Here is a 21970-nt window from a genome sequence, read left to right on the forward strand (position 1 = left end):
GCTTAGGGTTCTCTAGGAATGAAGCTAATCCAGATCTATATTATAAAAGGGATAAAGATGATATAGTAATTTTGATACTGTATGTTGATGATTTACTAATAACAAGTGATGATCATCTCGTAGATCAATGCAAGAAAGATCTAATTAGAGAATTTGAGATGAAAGATTTAGGACTCCTTCATTACTTCCTAGGATTGGAAGTATGGCAGAATTCTGACAGCATCATACTCAATCAAGGAAATTATACATTAGATATCTTGAAGAGATTTGGAATGTGGAACTGTAGGCCTATGTCTTCTCCCATGAAGACTAATCTACATAAATTTAAGGAAGCAACAACACAATCACCTTTCATAGATTCTACTCTTTACAGACAGATGATTGGGTCTCTTATGTATTTGGTAAATACAAGACCTGATATTTGCTATGTTGTTAATGCCTTAAGTCAGTTTATGTGCAAGCCACAGGAGATTCACCTAGTTGCAGTCAAACACATCATGAGATACTTACAAGGCACTCTTAACCTTGGGCTCAAGTATGAGAAAGTTGAATTGGGTCTACATGGATACACAAACTCAAATTGGGCTGGAAGTGTTGCTGACAGAAAAGCACTTTAAGATGTTGCTTCAATTTAGGCTTAGCGATGATATCATGGATATGCAAAAAGCAGCCCTCAATAACACAAAGTTCCACAAAAGCCGAATAGATCGCTGTAGCAATGGCCCCTTGGGAAGCAGTTTGGCTTAGAAAGTTACTTGTGGGACTATTTGGTCTAGCCATGAATACTATGATTATTCATTGTGATAATCAGAGTTCCATCAAGCTTTCTGTGAATCCAGTTTTTCATGACAGGTCCAAGCATATTGAAATTCCTTACCATTACGTTAGAGATATGCTAGACAGGAATACTATAAAATTAGAATACATTTGTACTGTAGATCAGACAGCAGATATTCTTACCAAACCTCTCTCTCGAGTGAAGATAGATCACTTCAGGAAAAGACTTGGTATGGTTGAATTATCAAAACTTTGTATTCTTTAAATTATTAACAAAATAATTTTATTATCAGGCTAATTGATTGTTATGGGCTCCGCCATTTGTATTCATTATTTAAGAGGGGACGATCTCTAAGATAATGAACACTTGCATAAAAGACATAATGAGAGATGACGATCTCTTAGATAATGTGTTGAACAGTAGAAAACTACCGTCAGATCTAGATGAGTTCAAGATCATTTGTGGCATAGACATTTCTATGCCTATGAGTCACAACTTGGGTAAAGGAAGAATTTATTCTTCAGACTTTACCCTGTGTTTTGGTAGATCTTAACACAGGATCGTGTTGTGATATAGGATTGCCAGTACCTATGAGTTACAACTTGGATAAATGAAGAATTTAATCATTCTTCAGATTTTATCCTGTGTGTTGCATTCCATGCAATTTTGTTATCACTAGTATCAGTGATAAGTCATAACATAGGTATGGTAATATGACATAGTATCATGTGTTCAATGATACCACAAGCTAAGAAGATTCAGATAGATATAGAGTATCATTCTATGCTTATTCATCGAAATTGATGATGCTAGATATGTTATCTCTCTGTATGATTATCAAGTCAAGGAGTGTTAAAACTATAACTTTGATCATCATACAGATCTAACTGTGCAGATCCAGACCTTATCTTTCATATAATACCTTATGATGGCTTATAAATACATTGCTCCTTGACTAGGCATGATCAGCGATTTCCTAGATGATTGTGTGTTAGCATTTACCTTAACTAATTTTAGTTATACTTGTTTGCTAACACAATATCTCCTTGGGCGCCGATTATGAGAATGCAGTGATTGGGCTGACCTAGATAGGGTCATGTCCCTTCAAGGGACATACCCTTTGGTTAAGATATTTATACAAGGTGTGGTTGTAGTTAAAGAACACACGAGAAGAATAAGTCTGCTCCTTTAAGCAATTCTGCCTATACTCGAATACTTGCTGAGACAAATACATTTCAGAATAACAATTGATATTAACATCTCTTTTCAAGTCAGATAGAAGGAAGATCAAGAACAGCAAACAACATAGAAGTTACTATCAAAGTCTGATCACATAAATTTGCAGAAACTTTACATAAACCTGTAAGGCTTGAAAAGTAAAGTACTGAGAGTGGTAAGCATCATATCAATAAAGCATGCCAGGAAACATCTCATCTCTGCCCAAGAATAAATGGTCCTTCTAGATGGTAGAAGTTTATTAACTTCTCATAGGACATTAGGTCTTCATTTGAATATATTTTAATAGTAGTATAATCTATGGCGTAGATGTGATGAGATTGAAACAATATATCACAGCCAAATCATTGTCGACTCCTGCCAACAATGATGTTATATACATTTATTGATAGATAGAGTACATACTACATATACTCCAGTCCTAGACTCCATTGTATATTTCATACATGAGCAGCTACAGATGAACCAATACAGAACTTAATGATGCCCAAACAAGGAGACTTCATGTCTCTTCTTCTAATGTACAATGGGCGACATGATAATGGGTCTTTCTTATTATTATTTTGTAGCTATAAATTCTCAGACATAATCTATCCATGAAGTAGATGAATAAAGGTAGTGATCATGAAGATAGGATACTATCATTCTCAGATTGATTTAACTACAGCCAGTGACTTGACTTTGTCAAAATATTTTGTTCCCAGTGTAAATGTCTGCAAGGATAATGTCTGGATTTTGTCATAGAACAGAAGAATAAAAATTATTATTGTTAAAAGGAGTTAATTTCTCCCTCACAATCAGTTATGTGAAATCAGATCTTCATGAAATAAGAGGCAATGTTATACAGCAGTTGTAACTGATTAAACAAAATGCATATCCAAGATTATCTCCACCGATCGGTAGCTGTAACTAGTTGATTGTTCATCATGAAATAAATTAGAAAATTAGGATAAAATAAATTAAGGAAAATTGCATACATAGAACTCCATGTTCATTCCTAGCTGTAGCAGTCTCTTGTGTAAACAACAGTGCTAGTTATTGTCAAGTTAGAAAAAAAACTTCATCTTGGAGGACAAATCTATGGTCACACAAAATGTAATAACCCCAATCAGTTCTAGCTAAGACATACTCCAATTTTCCTTACTAAAGACTGTTTGGCATTTCATCGAACACTTGGCAAGCAGCTCTGGCTATTCTAGTTATGCAACAATGAATCAAAACTATAATGGAATTTGTAGCATATAATTCGTACCACTATGCAACAGATTTGAACTTGCACATTGTGATTTTTAACTTCACAATAATACCATAATTCTGGAATTGAATTTCAAACATCACGTAATTTTATTAACTTATATGCATTGAAATAAAGACAGATTATATTTGACTATTTTAGAACCTGTAGCTTGATTTGATAGCTCAAGGTTCTAGGCTGAAGATTGATTTCTCCCAACAAGCCTAGAACGGTTGCTGTTGAACTTCTTTGACAGTCACAGTAGGCAAAATAGGGCATGTGCTGCCTTTAATTCTGATCGCAGCTTCCAGAACATTAACGCAAGCCACATCCAATGAAGTGCAGGTTCTCTATTTGCAATCACAGCCAATCTGGGAATGAACGCAGATCTCCTAATCCAATTTGTAGACTTGTTTACTTGAACGCAGGACCCTGTTAGATGGTTGCAGCCTCCTTATGGTCTGATGCAACACTGAAATTCCAATCGCTAGACTTCAAACTGGTAATGCAGACGAGTATTATTAAATGCAGGCCCTGAAAACTCTAACACGGGCAGATATGACTGATAACAGAAATGTAAGCAGCCCCAGATGCTAGTATTCCAGGTATTTGCTGCCTTACACAAGCCAATTGACCTCTTCCAGGAGATTGTTCAATTGATTCATCTTCAGTCAACTTCAGTGTCAACTGTAAGCAACTCCAGCCTCTGCAATTTCTCAAGAATTCTCAGTAAAGAACTCTCAATAGATAGCAAGATTATGATTTCAACTCCCCTTAATCTCTCAGCACGATTATATTCTCCAACTCCAATAAACTTCTCAGATACAGACAAGAACACTAGAGAAGCAAGGCAATTTGCTTTACCTCAGCAGCAAAATTGCAAAACAATTCCTCAGAATAATTTCCTGAAAACTATCCACAATACATCATCTGTGGATCGCATACACAACCCAGAATTCAAACCCTTATACTTCAGCAAGGGAACAAAATTAGAACTCAAGAAAAAGCCACAAAGGCAACAAAAGCAAATAAATATCCAAGCATGTTTTTCCCAATGAAATGCGCTCTCATTTATAATCTTTCGTTGGCAAAAGTTTCCTAAAAACCTCCACTTCAGAAATTGTGGAAGTTTCCCAAAAGAACTCAACACTTGAAACTTTCCAACATACTTTTTTGAAATATCTCTTACTGTCATTATTATAATCATATAAATATCATTATAATAATGCAACCTGATAATTATTGAATAAATAAGAGCTCATGCAATTATTAACTTTATTAGTGCAGGTGACGACCAACTGCCAAAGCCACCCACTGTACTGCCAAAAAAAAAACAATTGCCAAAAATAGACTTACTAAAAATAGTAAATCCACAACTGGGAACCCCAAAACACTTTGTCAGCTCACAAGGGTCGCTATGATGAGCTAACTCCATCAACTGCATAGACTTGCCAAAAACGAGGACATTACACAAAACATTGAGTCAAGTCTTCTTCCACAAATGTGCTCCACATAAAGAGCTTGTAGAGTCTAGAAATTTCTGAAAAATTCTTTATTAATGAATGTAATTTAAATCAGATTAATTAGTGTGGAATAAAAAGGAATTGGTCTCTGCTGTAGCAAAGCTGGGCCTGTGTAAAAATCTCTGTTTTCTTGTGTTAAATCTGTTTGTATATTTTGGTCTCTGTCTTGCCCCTGTTTTCAGATTCTACAAATATGGCTACATACATAAAGGAAGGCCAATTATTGTCTTCAGGCCTTGAGTCCATAAACCTTGACCACCATATCATTCAAATGCTTTATAAATGTAAGGATTTTTCCAGGGGCATTCTGGATATAAATCATAGTTGCTCGCCTCCCCACAACATTAGTATAGTTTTCCACTACCCACTTAAAAGAGCCGACTGCCTGCTAGCTTGACATCTGAATCTAACTGTGCTCCTGTACCTACTTCTCTAGAGCCTCGAAAACTAGTAGCCCTTGATCCTACAAAATTAAGGATTTGTATTTGAATGGCTAAAACTTTTACACAATAGTGTTATGTTTTCTTACAACTTTATATGACATTCTTCACTCCCTTCCTCGTGGTCGAATTATCTACTCAGTAGTGTGGGTACCTCAACTAGTGGCAGAACTTTACACCATTGTTGGTACTTCTCATTTTAATGAGATGAACCAGTTTGAATATTTCCTTGTTATTCATGGAATCTTCAAGATTCTCATAGGTATTACAATAAATCAATTGTGCATTTCTGATATAATAAAATGACTCAATGACCTTATAGTGAGGCGAATTCCCATTTTGATAACAACTCTTGACAGCCAATAAATTCGTTGTCATAGTGAAAATAAATGTGACTTTCAAGATTTTTTTATAAACAATATAGAAGAGAGAAAAAAAGAAATAAAGATCATTTGTCTGAACAAGAAACTTCCTCATCTCTTACATAATGATACTAATAAAATATACTGAAACCAATATATATAAAGGATCATAGAACTTTCATTAGAGGCATGAAAAAAGAAAACAATATGATAGGACTTGCTTTTAATCACAAAAACATAGATTTTACAAAGATTTCTCTTGACACAAAGATTTAGAAATTTACATAAATCACTGACAATACATAGTATAAGATCCTACTTAGTTTTTTTCTTTCAATATACCATGAGACCTTTTACTGATTAAAAAAAAACATATTAATATATCTTTTAAACTACTCACAAACTAACTCAAAATAGCTCCAAAAAAATTTATTTGAGTTCTACCAATGGAAAGAAAAATACAAAACAACACTTGCTCTTCATTGCATATTGATCCTCTTTAATCATTTATGTGAAAATAGCATAGTTACACCGCCTTGGGGGACAGGGGGACAGGGGAACAAGGGGATAAGTTTCCGGGACGAGGTACAGAGGGGCCCTAATTTGGGGTCGACAGGGGGACGACGAGGGACCAAGGAGGTTGTATATACTATACATATGGTACTTAAAATGCTAGTTATGAAAAGACATATTGTAAATATAACATATAAAGATGTAAAAGAGTAAATACTTGAACATTGCATTGAATTGGAACATCGAACATTGAGCATAAATAGTCAAATCAGCAAATAGTTAACACCAAGACGTCCCCCCATTCTCAACGGAGGTGGTGGAATCTAGTGGTGCTACTGAGGACGGGGGAACGGAGTCCCCAAGTCCCTGGTGCATGGGGCAAAAAGGGGGGGGGACGCGTCCCCATATTACTATGGATAATAGATTTCCTAATATTTCTTCTCAAAAGAAGCATACAAGACAAAGGGAAAAACGCAAAAGCCAAAAAGATTTCCTAATATTTCTTCTCAAAAGAAGCATACAAGACAAAGGGAAAAACATAAAAGCCATTCTTGCTCTCCCCCCTACCATAGTGGCATCATGAAGCCTTAGGGGCTCTAGGCATACCCCTGAGCAAGATAACTAATATAGACCCATGTCAAATTTATGGAGTCTTTTCATATCTCACAAAGTGGCCAACTTTGACCAATATTCAACTCTTGCATGACTTCTACATCACATAACTACAAATATGCCACATAATATTTGAGTTCCTATCAAATAAAAGATGAAGAATGTGATAGTACTTTAATATTACAATAAATAAGAAATTTAGAAGGTGTAGGGAAAACTTCTCTCTCTAATTCCATGCTCTCTTCCCCAACCTATCCATCACGTCCATCCCCATGTAAATTAACTTCTTGCTTCTCTCAAATTTTCTCTTCCCTTGGGTTTTCGATAAAATGGAGAAGTGGGTAACTCCCATCTTTTTCTTTACAAGCCCAATATAAAAACTTTCAACTTGCAAGGCTTAGGTAGGGAGATGTAAGATATATTTGTCCACCATAAATGAAAGTCCTTTCCTCATTTAAGAGGGTGGCATGGCCTTAGACACCCCACCCATCCTTCAGCCTTCATATCAACTTGGAAACTCGTCACTCTCATTATGAAGGGATTTTGAGGGGTCATATCATGACCAAAGAGTACTATTATGTGTCCCATGAATACCTTTACCCATAGGTATTGACCATAGGGATCTATTCTTGCACAAATATCAATCAAATTGATCTTTCAACATATTTTAAAATCCCAAAGAAGTCCAATTCAAAAATTCAACCTCATTGATGATTTCCCAACTCCAACTCTCAATTAGAAACCCTTGACACAATACCCATACTATGAACTCTTCCAAGAATAATTAAACAAGGTCAACTGTTGAACACGCTATTTACCTTATAATCAAAATGGTTATGATTTTAACTTCACAAAAGTATATTTTGATTGGCATAGATATTTCTCCTTCCTCTTATAGGCACGCTTAGTTTCCATGGTATCACTTACCCAGTATAGTTGTAGGGGCACTACACAAATGTTCTTTGGTTGCATTCAAGACATACTTCACAATACACAAATAGACACATCATAGCATGAATCAACTTGATGATTTGAAATTTCACTATATTCCTTGGCCATTTATTAAGTTGAACATATCAAGAACAAGAGGTCATGTGATTGTCAATAATCAACAAATCTCAGTCCACATTCCAAGTGCCAACAAGCATTGTAGGAGTAAGTGATTGAAAATCAAACAAAAAGAAGCATCGTAAAATGAAACTTCCGACTTTGAGATTCCATTCTAATCATCAATTTTTGGAATAGGCTATGTATATCAAACAAAACAAATCCATGTGCTTCTCATCCCTCCACACATTTTAAACCAGATTTTAATTGACCATGATACCCTCCAAATCTTGAATCATTGTGATATTTCATGATGGACAAGTGTAATCTTGCATATATCTAATGCTCCTCATCCAAAGCAAGGGATAGTAGTCAACAAGATTGGTCTCCTTCCAACGTAATCTATCAATATCTCTTGTACTATGGATTCTTCCTTAAGTCATGGATGATGTTCTAGCTCTATCTTTAATCCAACCCAAAACTCAGCTATCATACATAAACTCAACATGCTTATGTTATCCCATACAGTCCATGTCTTTGGTGAAATTGTTTAATGAAAGAGTGAGGCCAATAAAACATTTGCAACTATCGTGCATAAAGTTGGGTTTTGTTATATTCTGTATTGTGTGAAAAAATATGATTGCTAACATTCATTCATGTAAGAAACCTGATAAAGAGCAAAATGACATTAAAAAGATTTTAAATTCTCCCATTGTTATGTATTTCATTTTCACAATTTGGCTCCAATACTAAATCTGGTATCATGTGTGGATGCAATGTTACTCTTATAGCCAATGATTTGGTGAGAAATGCAGTTTTTTTATATTTCGGTCCCATGTCACTACGGCGACTTTGTTCCAAGAAACTAGCAAGTATGTGAGTTTGTCTCCACATCTCTCCATAAAAACCTTCCCTACAATGAACTAAGCTCCTTAGGGAAGTCCCAAACAAACTTGATTATGTTGGTATGAAGCATTTGTACTTTTGCTACTTGAATGGATTTCCTTTTTAATTACAAAATGCCCCAATTTCTTCCTTGGAATGGGGGGCCCACCTTACGTTGTACATTGTATTGACAATATTTGTGGTTGGAGCATAAAGCCTAAGACCTAGCATGGAAGGCATATGCCCGATGTTTGCCACCAGAAAATGAGTATTTGCAAGGTATTTTTGTTATAAATTTGTTATAATTGAGCCTCCTACAATGTCTGATACAAGTATGTAGCCATTGGATACACAATGGCACCATTTTCTTCTCTACATCACTTTGCCTTGCCATCAACCCTAATCAATTCACTTGCCCTTAGCACAAAAGATTTTATTACTTGCAAAGAGTAAAATCAAGAAACATTTAATCAGCTTTTCCACCATTTTGTCTGAAAGCCACAAACAACAAAGTGGAAAAGAGTTCTACGCAAAGTCGATGCGTGGAATAATGAACATGTTTAAGTAAACATGAACACACAACAAGTGACAACAAGTGCCAATGGCACTTTCCATCACTAAACCGTATTGAAGAGAGACAAAAAATCAATATCCCTTAATTTAATAGCGCCATGTTTACACCAAAACAATGGCATAGGCCTATTTCCAAACTCAATGTACCAAAACGTTTTTTTAAATGATTTTTGGGGTTCACGTTGAAGACCAAATCCTTACATGACGAAAAGAAAAGATACCCATTTAAAGCCAAATGGCAGCCACTTGTTTAAGAGTTGGTTTTGCTGTAATATTTGTGTTACGGAAGAATTTAGTTCCTTGAATGATAATTCCCTAGGATACCGATACTTGTTGGTTGCAGCTGGAAATGGAGACAGATGCGGACGAAGGTGCTAATACAGACGAAACCCTTGTGGGTGCCGCCTGGATGTCACCCACAGGCATCTGGATGCAAACAGGAGCCTACTTTAGGCTTCCGAATGCCTGTGGGTGGCATTTGAGCGACACCCACAAGGTATCTAGGCGCTTTCGGTCGCCTCCACAAGTTGACACCTCGAAAAACCAAAAAAAATGTTATGGCACTTAAAAAAAACTTTAAAACATGTGCGTTTTTGCACTTTTAAAACATTTTTTTTTCAACATTCAATCATCATTTTGTTTGCAGCTGGGTTTGCTCTTCTTATTTGGTTTTCATTTTGGCATTTTTAAAGCAACTTGATTATTTTGGAAGAGGAGCCATCGTAGGGCAAGAGTTGGCTTCCACAAGTTTATTAGAACACTTAGAGGTAAGCATTTTATCCCATTCTTGAGTGTTTCAATGAATTTTTTAGAGATTTTGATGAATTTTTTCAAGTTTGTGAAGAAATTTTTCAAGTTTTTTTTTTTTTAATTTCAGAAATATAGAAACAAGTTTAAGTATCTATTTGAATGGTTTTGTATCATTGTTTTTTACTTGCATGCTTGATATTAATAGTTTTTTTACTAATTTGAATTTATTTAATTTCTTATTATAGAAAGAAACTACATTGTATTGTGCAAGAATAACTGCCACCAATAGTCAGAGTTCAATGGGAGGGCAAGGACATAGTTAAGTGGGAGGACAAGGAGGGGATAATTTCAAAATTGATTTAGGGTCTCCTCTATGTAGACATGCAACAATAATATCACGGGTTTCAAGAGGTGGCTTCTATATTTGGAGTTGTAATTATTGTCAAAGTAACAAAAGAAAACCTTTCAATAGCTCTTATTCCTGGGTAAAACTTCATTTCATGGGCCCTTCTAATAGAGCTTTTGGAATGTGCAAAGGTGCAGATGGGAAAGGGTTGCTTGATGCAAAGATAGTTTCGTTTGTAAAAGAACAAGAAGTTGTTGATCATTTGGTTAAAAGATCAAAAAAAAAAGTTATTATCAACCTCCTTCCGCACAAAAGAACACAATGCAACCACCTGCTGAAATGGAACCAATTGTATCTTCCAAACATCCATCCATGCAAGTACCTCTATCGGGAGAGGAGGAAGAAGTAGAAAATATAGCATCAGCCCGGAAATGAGGCCCATTGCACTCTGCATTTAAAATTGAGGCAAGAGACTGTGTTGATGAAGCCATTACACGGTGCCTCTGTGCTAATGGCCTTCCTTTCAACCTGGTAAGATCACCATAATGGAAGGAAATGGTAAGAGCCATCAAAGAAGCACCAAATGATTACACGAGTCTTGGGTATGAAAAGGTGCATACCACACTCTTGCAAAAAGAGAGAGTTTCTATAGAGAAAGCACTTTAACCCATTAGAAATGCTTGGAAAACTTTGGTTGTGATAATTGTGTCTGATGGTTGGAAAGATACAAGAAACAGGCCATTAATTAATGTGATTGCAATGTCCCCCAAGGGGGCAATGTTTCTAAAGGCAGTTGATTGTCAAGGGGAGGCGAAGGATTCACAATTCATCTCTAATATTCGCATTGAGGCGATAGATATGGTGGGTAGTGAGAATGTGGTCCAGGTTGTTACAAACAATGCCAAAAATTCCAGGGGAGCTGGTACTTTGACTGAGGGTCAGTATAACCATATTTTTTGGACACCATGCACTATAGACTCCCTCAACTTGGTCATGCAACAGATTGACACTTAAATAGATTGAGTGAAGCAAATATACCAAGAGGGAGAGGACATACAAATGTTTGTGACTAACCACAACATGTCACAACCCATTTTTAGAACATACTCAAAATTGGTGTTGTTGAAGGTAAATTAAGTTTTTGTAATTATTATTTTATGGATTTGTAACCTTATTAATATTTATAATTTTATTGTCAATTGACATATTGTTAACTTGCTTAGGTTGTTGAGAACCGTTTTGCATCTCATATTATTGTTATGAGACGACTTCTCAAGGTGCAAGATACTTTGATCCAATGGTCATTTGTCCTTAGTGGGGTATGTGGAAGGCTTCAAATACAGAAAGAGTCCTAAAGGTTAGGGCTTTGGTCTTGATAGTAGTTGGTGGGCTCGTGTGCAATATGTATTGGATTTCATCGTGCCCATCATGACTTCGCTTCACCGATACAGATACACCTTGCTTGGGAGATGTGTATGATGGTATGGACACCATAGTTGAGAAGGTAAAACATTCTATAGAAGCACATGAGAGTGATCCTATAGAATGTCAAGCCTTATGCAGTAAAGTGGAAGCAATGATTCTTCGTCGTTGGAAGAAGATGAGTACCCCATTGCACCTCCTTGTATATGTTTTATCCTCGAGGTATTAATAGGAAGGTGGTACTTTCTATGCCGGATAGAATTGCACCATATGCTGATGAAGAGGTTGCTAATGGGTGCTCCAAAGCTTTTGCAAGAATCTTCCAAGATGATGACGTGCACGAAAAGGTGAGGCTAGAGTTTGGCTTATTTGTTTCTAAAACAAAGCTTACTCCATTTGCAATTAAGGACCAAAATAAAATGAGAGCAATCACATGGTGGTACATGTACGGTCAGCCATAGAAGCATCTACAACCTTTTGCAATCAAAATCCTCTCACAACTAAGTTTTGATTTTTGTTTTAGATTACAACTTGTATTCTACAATCTAGCATTTAACATCTATCATACTATCATTTGTTTTTCGTTTGTACGGTTAAAAAATAATTTTGTGAACAAAATCCAAGTTGCAAGTTCTTCTGTTGTTGAAAGGAATTGGAGTACATACTCCTATATCCATTCAATGAAGCGCAACCAGTTGGGGTCAAAGAAAGTTGAGGACTTGGTCTACATTCATACTAACTTGCATCTTTTGTCACGTAAGGATGATGAATACATGGATGGGGCAGCCAAACTTTGGGATGTACTCCCTAAGTGTGCAAACTTGGATGCAACACTTCATGATCTTACTACGATGATAGATGATGGTGATGATAGGTTGATGACACATGGTGCATCTAACACAAGTGGAACCATTCATGGTTCAAATGATATGGACCTTGCAGCGGTTGGAGATGAGGAGGATCCAGATTTTTTTTAGAAGCCTTATGATTCTGATTAGTAAACATTGAATCGTGAACTATGTTTTTGATTTTGTAGCTTGGACATGGAGTCTAGAACATGATTATTTGTGCCTATAAAGTTTTAATTTGAAGTTTGAACTATTTAATTGACATATGAAATATCCTGAATCTTGATCAATGGTGAAGTTTCATAGGATACTATCAAATGATGAATGTTTGTACATTTCTAAGTTTCTAACTCTAAGTTATTGTATTTATAAGATTCTTAAATTCTTTGCATATATATTAATACTATATAATATATATAGACGTTTCCAAATGCATCTGTACCCAAAAATAAAAAATCCCACATTCCGTATCTGCTTCCGGATCCACATCCGAATCGGTAACATCGAAAATTTCTATAGTTTAGAACAATAAACTGCAGGGGACCATAAAATATTTATCAGGTTTGCACAGAATTTGATCAATGTACAAAAAGTATGTATCCTTTGAATGGCTTGTTGTGCCCCTTACACAAAAAACACACAAAAACCTCCAAGTAACAGGAAAGCATTAGGAATTCAGACGAAAAAAAAAGGGCATAAAAAAAATCAACAACTCAAAGAGGATCATTGTTCAGGCAACACCACTCACACTTTTTCACATACAAAAGCCACATAAAGCAATAAGCATAACTATTAAGCAGGCAAAGCATATATATATATATATATATATATATATATATATATATATATTCAATTGTAGCAACTAAGAGTTTTATGCTTTAACACAGATCCTCAAATGCTGGCCACTTTCCTCAATAGTCAGGAAACAAGCCTGTTTGGAGCATTGACATTGTTGAAATTTCTTTAAACCCAATCAAAAAGTTTGGAGCATTGACAAATCAAAAAATTGTCATGCTTGTAATAAATGTATTCTAATGATCAACAACAGGAAGGGGACAAAATAGCAGACATTCTTAGTTGCCCTCTTGTACAAACTTGAACCTATACCTAGGATGTCAAGAGCAATAGCTATGACATAGGAAGAAGTCGTAAGTTGAACCTATACATCTGATATCATCCGCATTAGTCATGGACATCGGAAGGATTATTCTTATAATCTACATTTTAAACTCATCATCCCACCTTTGCAACAGCCAACAAATGTCACTAAGAAGTAAGAACTCTTTTCTTACCACGATCCAATTAATGGGATGCTATAAAGTCAAATCAGCTAAGAATAGAAGTTGGAACTTATTGCAAGTTGTTCCTCGAAAGACTCTCACTCCTACTCATATAATGGTTCTTGTCCACACACATGATTGCAATCTCATATTGATTGGCATATTAGGCTTTGACGGAAGCAGTTTTTCAAATTTTCTCAGATTTGAAATTAGCATGGGAGTAACGGGACTCTTATCTATCAGAGGCATACATAGTGACCCCCAGGCTGTGTGAGAGTCCTTTTACCTTGCAACCACCTTGCAACCTGCTGCTCCTGCCCCAGTGTGTCCATCATCCCTTCAGGTCTAGCGCCCCCACGTTTGCTTTCCCTACTCCACCTTGATTTTGTCATTTTCATACGCTGCGGTTGCTTGATTTCCATGACCGTTATGCAATGATGTCTTATATTTGCATGAAAATATGAAGTCCTTGAACTCAAGAAGCAGTGCATTGCGGAAAACTCACTACATATTTGTAGATCATGGGGATGCATTACTTACTCAAAGCTTGTCAATATTAGGCGGTATTCCTTAATCTCAACTACAGTGTTAATTTATAGAAACGGCAAGTAGAATCCTCTAATCCCCCAACTAAATGAATCAGTAATGATGGTGATTTCTGGAATCCTCAGCAAAGGGAGCAACAATGTTGATCTCTAGATTCACCAAGTAGAATACTCGAACCCCACCTAACTATATGAATTAATCAATCCAACTTGAGCAAAGGCAAATCGCATGCACGAGTTCTCAAGTCTTCCCGCAATTAATATGTTTGAGTTCAATAATCACGCAGGCAAGCAATTTACTCAAATTTCAGCAATAGAATTTCGCTTGAAACATAGATAACGGCCCTTGACACGAGTTCTCCAAATACAGCATTTCCATCCAACAGGCCGCTTAATATATCAACCGGAAATGCTACAGATCAGCAAGAACAATGCATTCTAAATGTATGCAACTACCTGCATTGGTTCCGCGAGGCCTGTGCAACTTCCACTCAACAAATTTTCTTCAAAATTCTAACGACGCAATACTTTCAACCATACAATGCAGCACAGAATTACATCAACGAGGCAGATACATTCATGAAGCCAATTCAGGATATTATCAGCATCAAACAATCTGACAACGAGAACACATTAACCTACCGTTTAAGTCATCCACTCGCCCGTAAATCCGACAACAATGCAGGAATGCTGAAGCAATGGAGCTCCCGGGAGTGGATCGCCAAGCCTTTCGGAGGCCTTCAATTTGCCACAACTGACAGAGAAGCTAAAATCTAGAGTAGGATTTACTTAAAAAACTGCCACTGTCGTTTGAATCTGACGGTGCCAAAGGTGATCCAGAATGGAGCTGCCCTGCTGTTCGTCCGATTCAGAAGAACAGCCGCGATTTTAGGCAAAAGAAAAAGGAGAGGTGCAATTACGACAGTACAGCGAAGACACAGTATTTAATGATTTTATTTTATTTTATTGAGAAAAACAAATTTAGAGTGGACAAAGCTTTGACGCCTGCTTCACTGATGACTGCGAGAAGATTATAAGCTGGACAAAAAATGTTTATGTGTCGTGGGGCATTTTTTTTTTTAAATCACAAACAAATAAATAGTTGGTCTAGACATCATAAGCTTCACCAACTTTTACTTTGGCTGAATGAATACAAGAAACTTATTTTGGGATTTGTCACCGGGGATTTTGGAAAGGAACATTGTTAGAATCCCAATGACCAAGTAACTGCTTTGGAGATCATTTCTATATTTTTTTTTATTGAAGAAAGCTGAAAGAATTACAATAAATAGTTTTGACAATATTTTTTTTTTTATTGAGATCATTTTTATATACTTTTGACCGACCTCACACATTTCTTTTGCCTTACAACTTTGTCTAGACTTGTTTGCCTTAAAAGGATGTGGTAATGGTCATGGGGAGGTTAATTGGTGTTATTTTTCAAAAATAAGCTAAAAAGATAGTCACAAGTTGATTAGTATAATAAAACTTTTTCAAAAATTAAAAAATAATTAGAAAGAGACTTGTAGAATAGTTAAATTCTGATAGCAATATCACAATGTAGAATAGTTGTTAGCAATTATATATATATATATATATATATGAAAGAAACTTCAATGTTTATAATCAATATGATTTGTTTATAACAACATGTTCACGAGTTGTGAGCAATAAGAAAAACAAGTGTCACTTACTGGCTTAGTACTTGCCTCTAAGTAACATTAGTTTTATTTTGAATTTAAATTTAGTTGTTATCGTATTATATACATTAAATATATTGATTTTTATAATTATGTAGTAGTCTTGTTCTTTGTGCAATAATTTTTTATATATATTTTTTAACATGTTTTATAATTGATTCATCAACTACATAATTGCTCATGATGTAAGAAGCATATATACCAACATATTAATCTCACCTAAGATTTACACATTGTAATATATTTTTAAAAAAAATCAGAACACTTTGGAATTGTTTGTCGATAATTAGGATGAGGTATATCATTAGAGAATATAGGCGATAAAGACGGTTAAAATATATTTTATAGAATATCATATTTCACAAACCATAAATCCACATATAAGGCTTCAATTGATTCATCCAATTAAAACAAAGAAAAATAATTTACAAGTTATAAATTTAACATGTATATTTTAGAAATAAACTTTTTATAATAAAAGATTAAATATATAAAAATTTGACTCATCAATTGCAATTCATTTAATCACTAGTTAACATTAGCAATTCAAAAAGTAATATAATAGTACTTAGCCTATCGGCAAAAACTAATAATTATAACAAAGAGACATTAATGTTTGGGATCAATGTCGAGAATAATTTGCTATATTAATTTTTGTAAGGAGAAACTTAAAGGACCATAGCAGAAAATAACCATAACAAATAAACATTTGGGACCAACGTCACAATTACAACTTGTTATAACAATTTTCTAAGCAACAACTAAAAGAACCATAACAATGTATGTCAACAACAATTATAGTTTGCTATAATAACATGTTCAGTATCATAAACAACAACAAAAGAAATCATAATAAATATTTATTAATATATATAAATCAAAGAAAACAAAAGTCTTTACAAACATACATTTATATCTAGAAGTAGCAATTACAACTTATTAGAATGATATACAACTTGTTATAAGGATATACTTAGCCTAAGATCCATACTTGATATTCATCAGCGTTCCACGGGGATGCATTCCTTATGGTTTTAGGATCATACTTGTACCGAGGATGAAACTAGGACATGGGGACAGATTTTGGCCGTCTCCTAAGTCGTCCCTTTTTTGGAAAATTTGGAAACATCCCCGAAACAACCAATTTTTTTGGCAGGAAACTTGGGGACGGCCAGCAGTACTAAGGACGATTTTGTTGTCCCATATCCGTACCCGAAATTGTTGGTTGTCCCATTTTTTCCAGCCAATCTAGTAAAGGCAAAATGCTCCAAATATATATATATATATATATTGTTGTCTACACAACCCCTTGTCATCTTAAAGACATAATAAAAATATGCAACCCATATTTGGTCCATTAAAATACTAACTCTTCTAATCATTTTTAGATTTGACATACTTGCTAAGAGGAAGAAAAATATATATAAGAGCAATAGCAACAGTGAGGAAAGATTGTGTTTAGTGAGAAAAGCTTGCGTTTAGTATCTATTAAATATTTTAGTTGGACTTCTCTTTATTTCATTCTGATTTCGACATGATACTTGGAGCGTTTAGACATTTTGATTTTTGCTATATATGTATTTGATATTGTTATAATGGAAGTACTTAGTATTTGTCATTTGACAATATTCCATGTATTGATCTTCTAAAATGTTTATGGTAAATGGTTCATCAATGTTATGATATGCATATTTGAATTTTGTCTCTATATATATAAAAAATTCCCTATGTTTTTAATTGTTGTCTCCTAAAGTCACGTCCCCTAAATTTTGGCTTCAACTTGACCCGTATCGAAAACACGTCCCTGTCCCCTAAAACGTCCCCCTCTCAAAAACTTTGTGGAGCATATATATTCATATAATTATGATTTCAATTTTTACATACTCTTGTTGACACTAGTTGTGTGCTCTATTGTGAATTTTTAAGCTTTTTAATTAAAATTATTATTATTATCTTGCAAATCTACATAATTATTCAATAGAATTTATTTATTTTTAAATTTTATAATATGAAACTATTGCATTTTATTAGAATGTATGTTTTTTTTATTCTAGTTATAAATTTATTTTTTTCTATCCTAAAAAGTAATATTAAATATTTTTTTATTTTTTTATTTTTCTTTTGAAAAAGGGGGGTAAAAATTTATTCAAACAAATCCAAATTATAGAGCAAAGGCTAGAGGCCCACAACAACACTACATATTCTTGTCTTCCAATAATAGCTGATCAGAAATCCCACGATATTTAGAAGGTAACTCATCCCTTCTGCTAATATCCCAACTATCCACATTCTCTGAAGCCCACTTCACCAAACAATCTGCCACTCTGTTCCATTCACAAGGGATATGATGAAAGGAGACAGAATCCAAGGAACTACATAGACTTAAAATTTGTCTAGCCAAAGAGGCTAATTTCCAATTAACGTTCTCCAAACTTTGGTTATTCAACATATCAACAACAATCTGAGAGTCAGACTCACATATGATCTTTTTCCAGCCTAAGAAGCATACTCTCTCAACAATAGTCTTAATAGCAAGGGCCTCCATCAAATTATTAGAGTGTTGACCGTTATAGATAGAGAAAAGAAAAACTGCCCCAACATCATTACTTCTACCTATAACACCAACACCAGCATGACTAAGATTTCCCTGAGAAGAGCCATTTGTATTAATCTTCAAGATTCCAGCCGAGGGAGGAGTCCACCTCCCAACCCTACATACACATTGTTTACCATAACAATACCTTTTTCCAAGAGTGTATCCTTGATTATTACCATCCAAGTTCAAATTCCTCACAATAGCTTGATCACCAGGATCTATACTTTCAGACATATCACATTTTGCAAAAATAGTCTCCTAAAGCCTACTAAGAATCTTCCTCCACAATTGAAGGCTATCTAACTTGGAGTCACAAAAGATTCTATGATTCCTTTCCAACTAAAGGTTCTAGAGAATAAAAATTGGCCCAACCATCCAGGCAACCTGCAAGAAAGAAGTCTTTGTTGGAGGTCTGCCCAAGCTTTCCCAAAAGTCAATGAGAGAAGTGGCATAGATACAGCCATGACTCCAAGCCTCCCATCATCTATGCCATGTTTCCCTTGAAAAGGGGTAGAGAAAAAACAAGTGAGAGATACATTCTTCATTGTGTGCGCATAAGAAGCAGACAGAAGGTCCCTGGAAGCCTCTTTTGCAAAGATTCTCTCAAGTGAGACATTTCTTTTGAGCTAACAACCATAAGAAAAAATTACATTTGGGCCAAGAAAAATTATTCTAAACCTTCTTCCACCAGTGAACTTTAGCTGGACCACGTAGGTTCCTGTCAAGTATAGCATAGCCCTAAGCCATGGAGAATTTTCCTTTTGGACTAGGACTCCAAGCCAAGACATCCCTCCCATTGAGGGAGCTACAAAACCTATCCTCCAACACATGAGAAAGAAGAGTGTGATCCTCATCAGAGCCACCAACAAGACGCTCCTGAGAATACTTCCAGCAAGTCACCTCCACCTGACCCAAATGGCTAACAATCTTAAAATTCTCCACCTTAAACTAGCCAGCATTAGTAAAAGCGTGACAAAGAGGCTAAATCTAGGGAAAGATAGAGATCATGGGTGGGTGGCCATCCCAAGAGTCATGCCAAAAAAGAGCATCTGATCCATTGTTACAAATCCAAAGCAAACCCTCCTTAATCAGCTGGGCTCCCTTCTTAAGGGTATTCCAAACACAAGAACCTTTCCCCAACAAAGCGAGTCGTGGCACATCTGAGCTGTCAACACTAGGAAAATACTTGTGAGTAAGAATCCTGGCCCAATCCAATTGCTGATTGTTGCACCATCTCCAATAAAGCTTAGCAGCCAAGGCCATGACAAAAAGTGCCATAGACCTAAGACCAAGGCCCCCAGCATGCTTTAGCCTGCATTCATTCTCCCACTTAACTAAACTCCACTTTGATGAGAGGAGCATACCAAACCAAAGAAACTATCGAGAAAGAGCATCAAAATCCTTCACAAAGGTGGAAGGGGGAACTTGCACACAACACCTATAAATAGGGAGAGATTGCACCACAATCTTTAGAAGAACCACTCTCCCAGCAGAAGAAAACCATCTGTAAGTCCAATGGTTGACTTTACTCCAGAACTTATCCAAGATCCCTTGCCAATACACCCTATACTAAGATCCCAGAGCCAAAGGGACCCCAAGGTATATCAGCGGAAGAGAACCAATCTAAAATCTAAGGACCCTAGCAATCCTATTTTGAATAGGCTGAGGGGTATTGAAGAAGTAAATGGAAGATTTGTCATCATTAATACACTGACCTGAAGCCTTCAAATAGATGTCTAGGGCCCGCCTGAAGTTCACAACTTCACCAACTCTAGAAATTCCCATCAATGCACTATCATCCACAAATTGAAGGTGAGAATAGGAAGGAAGAGAGTCGTCCCAACTCCAACCTTGAATAAAACCCCACCCCACTTGAGACTTAATAAACCTTCCAAGACCCTGCGCTATGATAATGAATAAATAACGAGATAAAGGGTCCCCTTGTCAAAGTCCCTGAGAAGCACTAAACAAATCTGATGGTTCCCCATTTACAAGAACTGAATAGGAAGAAGAGGTCACACAACTAAGGATCCAATTCACCCACTCCTCAGCAAAACCAAATGCCAAGAGAATGTTCTGTAAGAATTCCCAGTTCACCCAATCATAAGCTTTAGCCATGTCAAGCTTCATAAACATAGCCATCTCCTTAGAATTAGCCATAGAATGAATAGCTTCCATTACAACCACAACACCATCCAAAAATTGTCTTCCTTCAACAAAAACCCCCTACTCCGGAGAGATCAAAGGACTGAGAAGAGGCTTAAGTCTCTCGGCAATCAGCTTAGTGATGAGCTTAAAACAACATTACATAGTGCAATAGGTCTAAATTGAGCCAGCTGATTAGCCCCCTCGTGCTTAGGTATGAGAGCCAAAATAATAGAATGCATGGACTTGAGCATCTGTTTGTTCCTATGAGATTCTTGAACCACCTCAAGGAGATCAAACTTTATTATTTCCCAAAACTCATGAAAGAACTCTTCTTCATGTTAAACACCATTTTCTCCAATTAAGATAGCAAAATAGGATGTAAGAGAGCCTCATTCATCTCCGCAAAAACTAGGTGAGGAATGCAATCCAAGATCACCCTCTCCTCCTCCCTAGCATCAAGATCTTCCTTAGAAAAGAGATATGAAAAATAGTTGACTGTAGCCCTGGAAATATCAATATTAGAAGAAAGATGAACCACTTCAAGTGAGATCAAAGAGGAGAAAGAATTCCCCTGTCTTCGAGCCTTGACCGAATTGTAAAAGAATGCAGTGTTCCTATCCCCCTCCTGAAGCCAGTCAACACGAGATTTTTGCTTCCAAAAAATCTCCTCCCAAAGCTCCCACTCTTCTAATCCTGTAAGAGCCAAAGACTCAACTTCACTTAGATCAAGGGTCCTCCCTTGATCCCGAATCAACTGAGTAATGTTGTCTAACTTAGACTGAGTAGCAATCCTCTGAGCTTGTAGGTTCCCAAAACATTATTTATTCCACTTCTTAAGCATGTACTTAACATGTTGAAGCCTCTTATAGAAAGTATACATTGTCATCCCATGGACAGGCATCCCCTCATACCACCAATCCACCATAAGGTCCTGCAAAGACTGATCTCTTAACCACATTAACTAAAATTTAAAAGAAGGGTTTTTGGTGACTCCATAAGTAGTAACTAAGAGCTTGATGGGCCAGTGATCAGAGCCTCTCCAATCAAGAATTTCTGAACTGGTGATCAACTTGTTGTTCATCCAATAATAAGAAACTAAAAATCTATCGAGTCTTTCTAAGATAGCCTCAAC

General features: G+C 35.9%; 1 protein-coding gene across 1 annotated transcript in view; it reads right to left on the minus strand.

Moving 5' to 3' along the window:
• Window positions 1-15271, minus strand: part of LOC149571309 (protein CELLULOSE SYNTHASE INTERACTIVE 1-like) — a 90191-nt gene extending 74920 nt beyond the window's left edge. The window contains exon 1 of the mRNA XM_089812857.1: window positions 15037-15271. The gene's annotated coding sequence lies outside the window, so the exon portion shown is untranslated. The remainder of the gene's footprint in view (window positions 1-15036) is intronic.
• Window positions 15272-21970: the final 6699 nt, after the last annotated feature.

The sequence above is a fragment of the Cupressus sempervirens genome, chromosome 2, assembly GCF_028749045.1.
Source record: "Cupressus sempervirens isolate cs-2001-9-10 chromosome 2, ASM2874904v1, whole genome shotgun sequence".
Classification (NCBI taxonomy): Eukaryota; Viridiplantae; Streptophyta; class Pinopsida; order Cupressales; family Cupressaceae; genus Cupressus; species Cupressus sempervirens.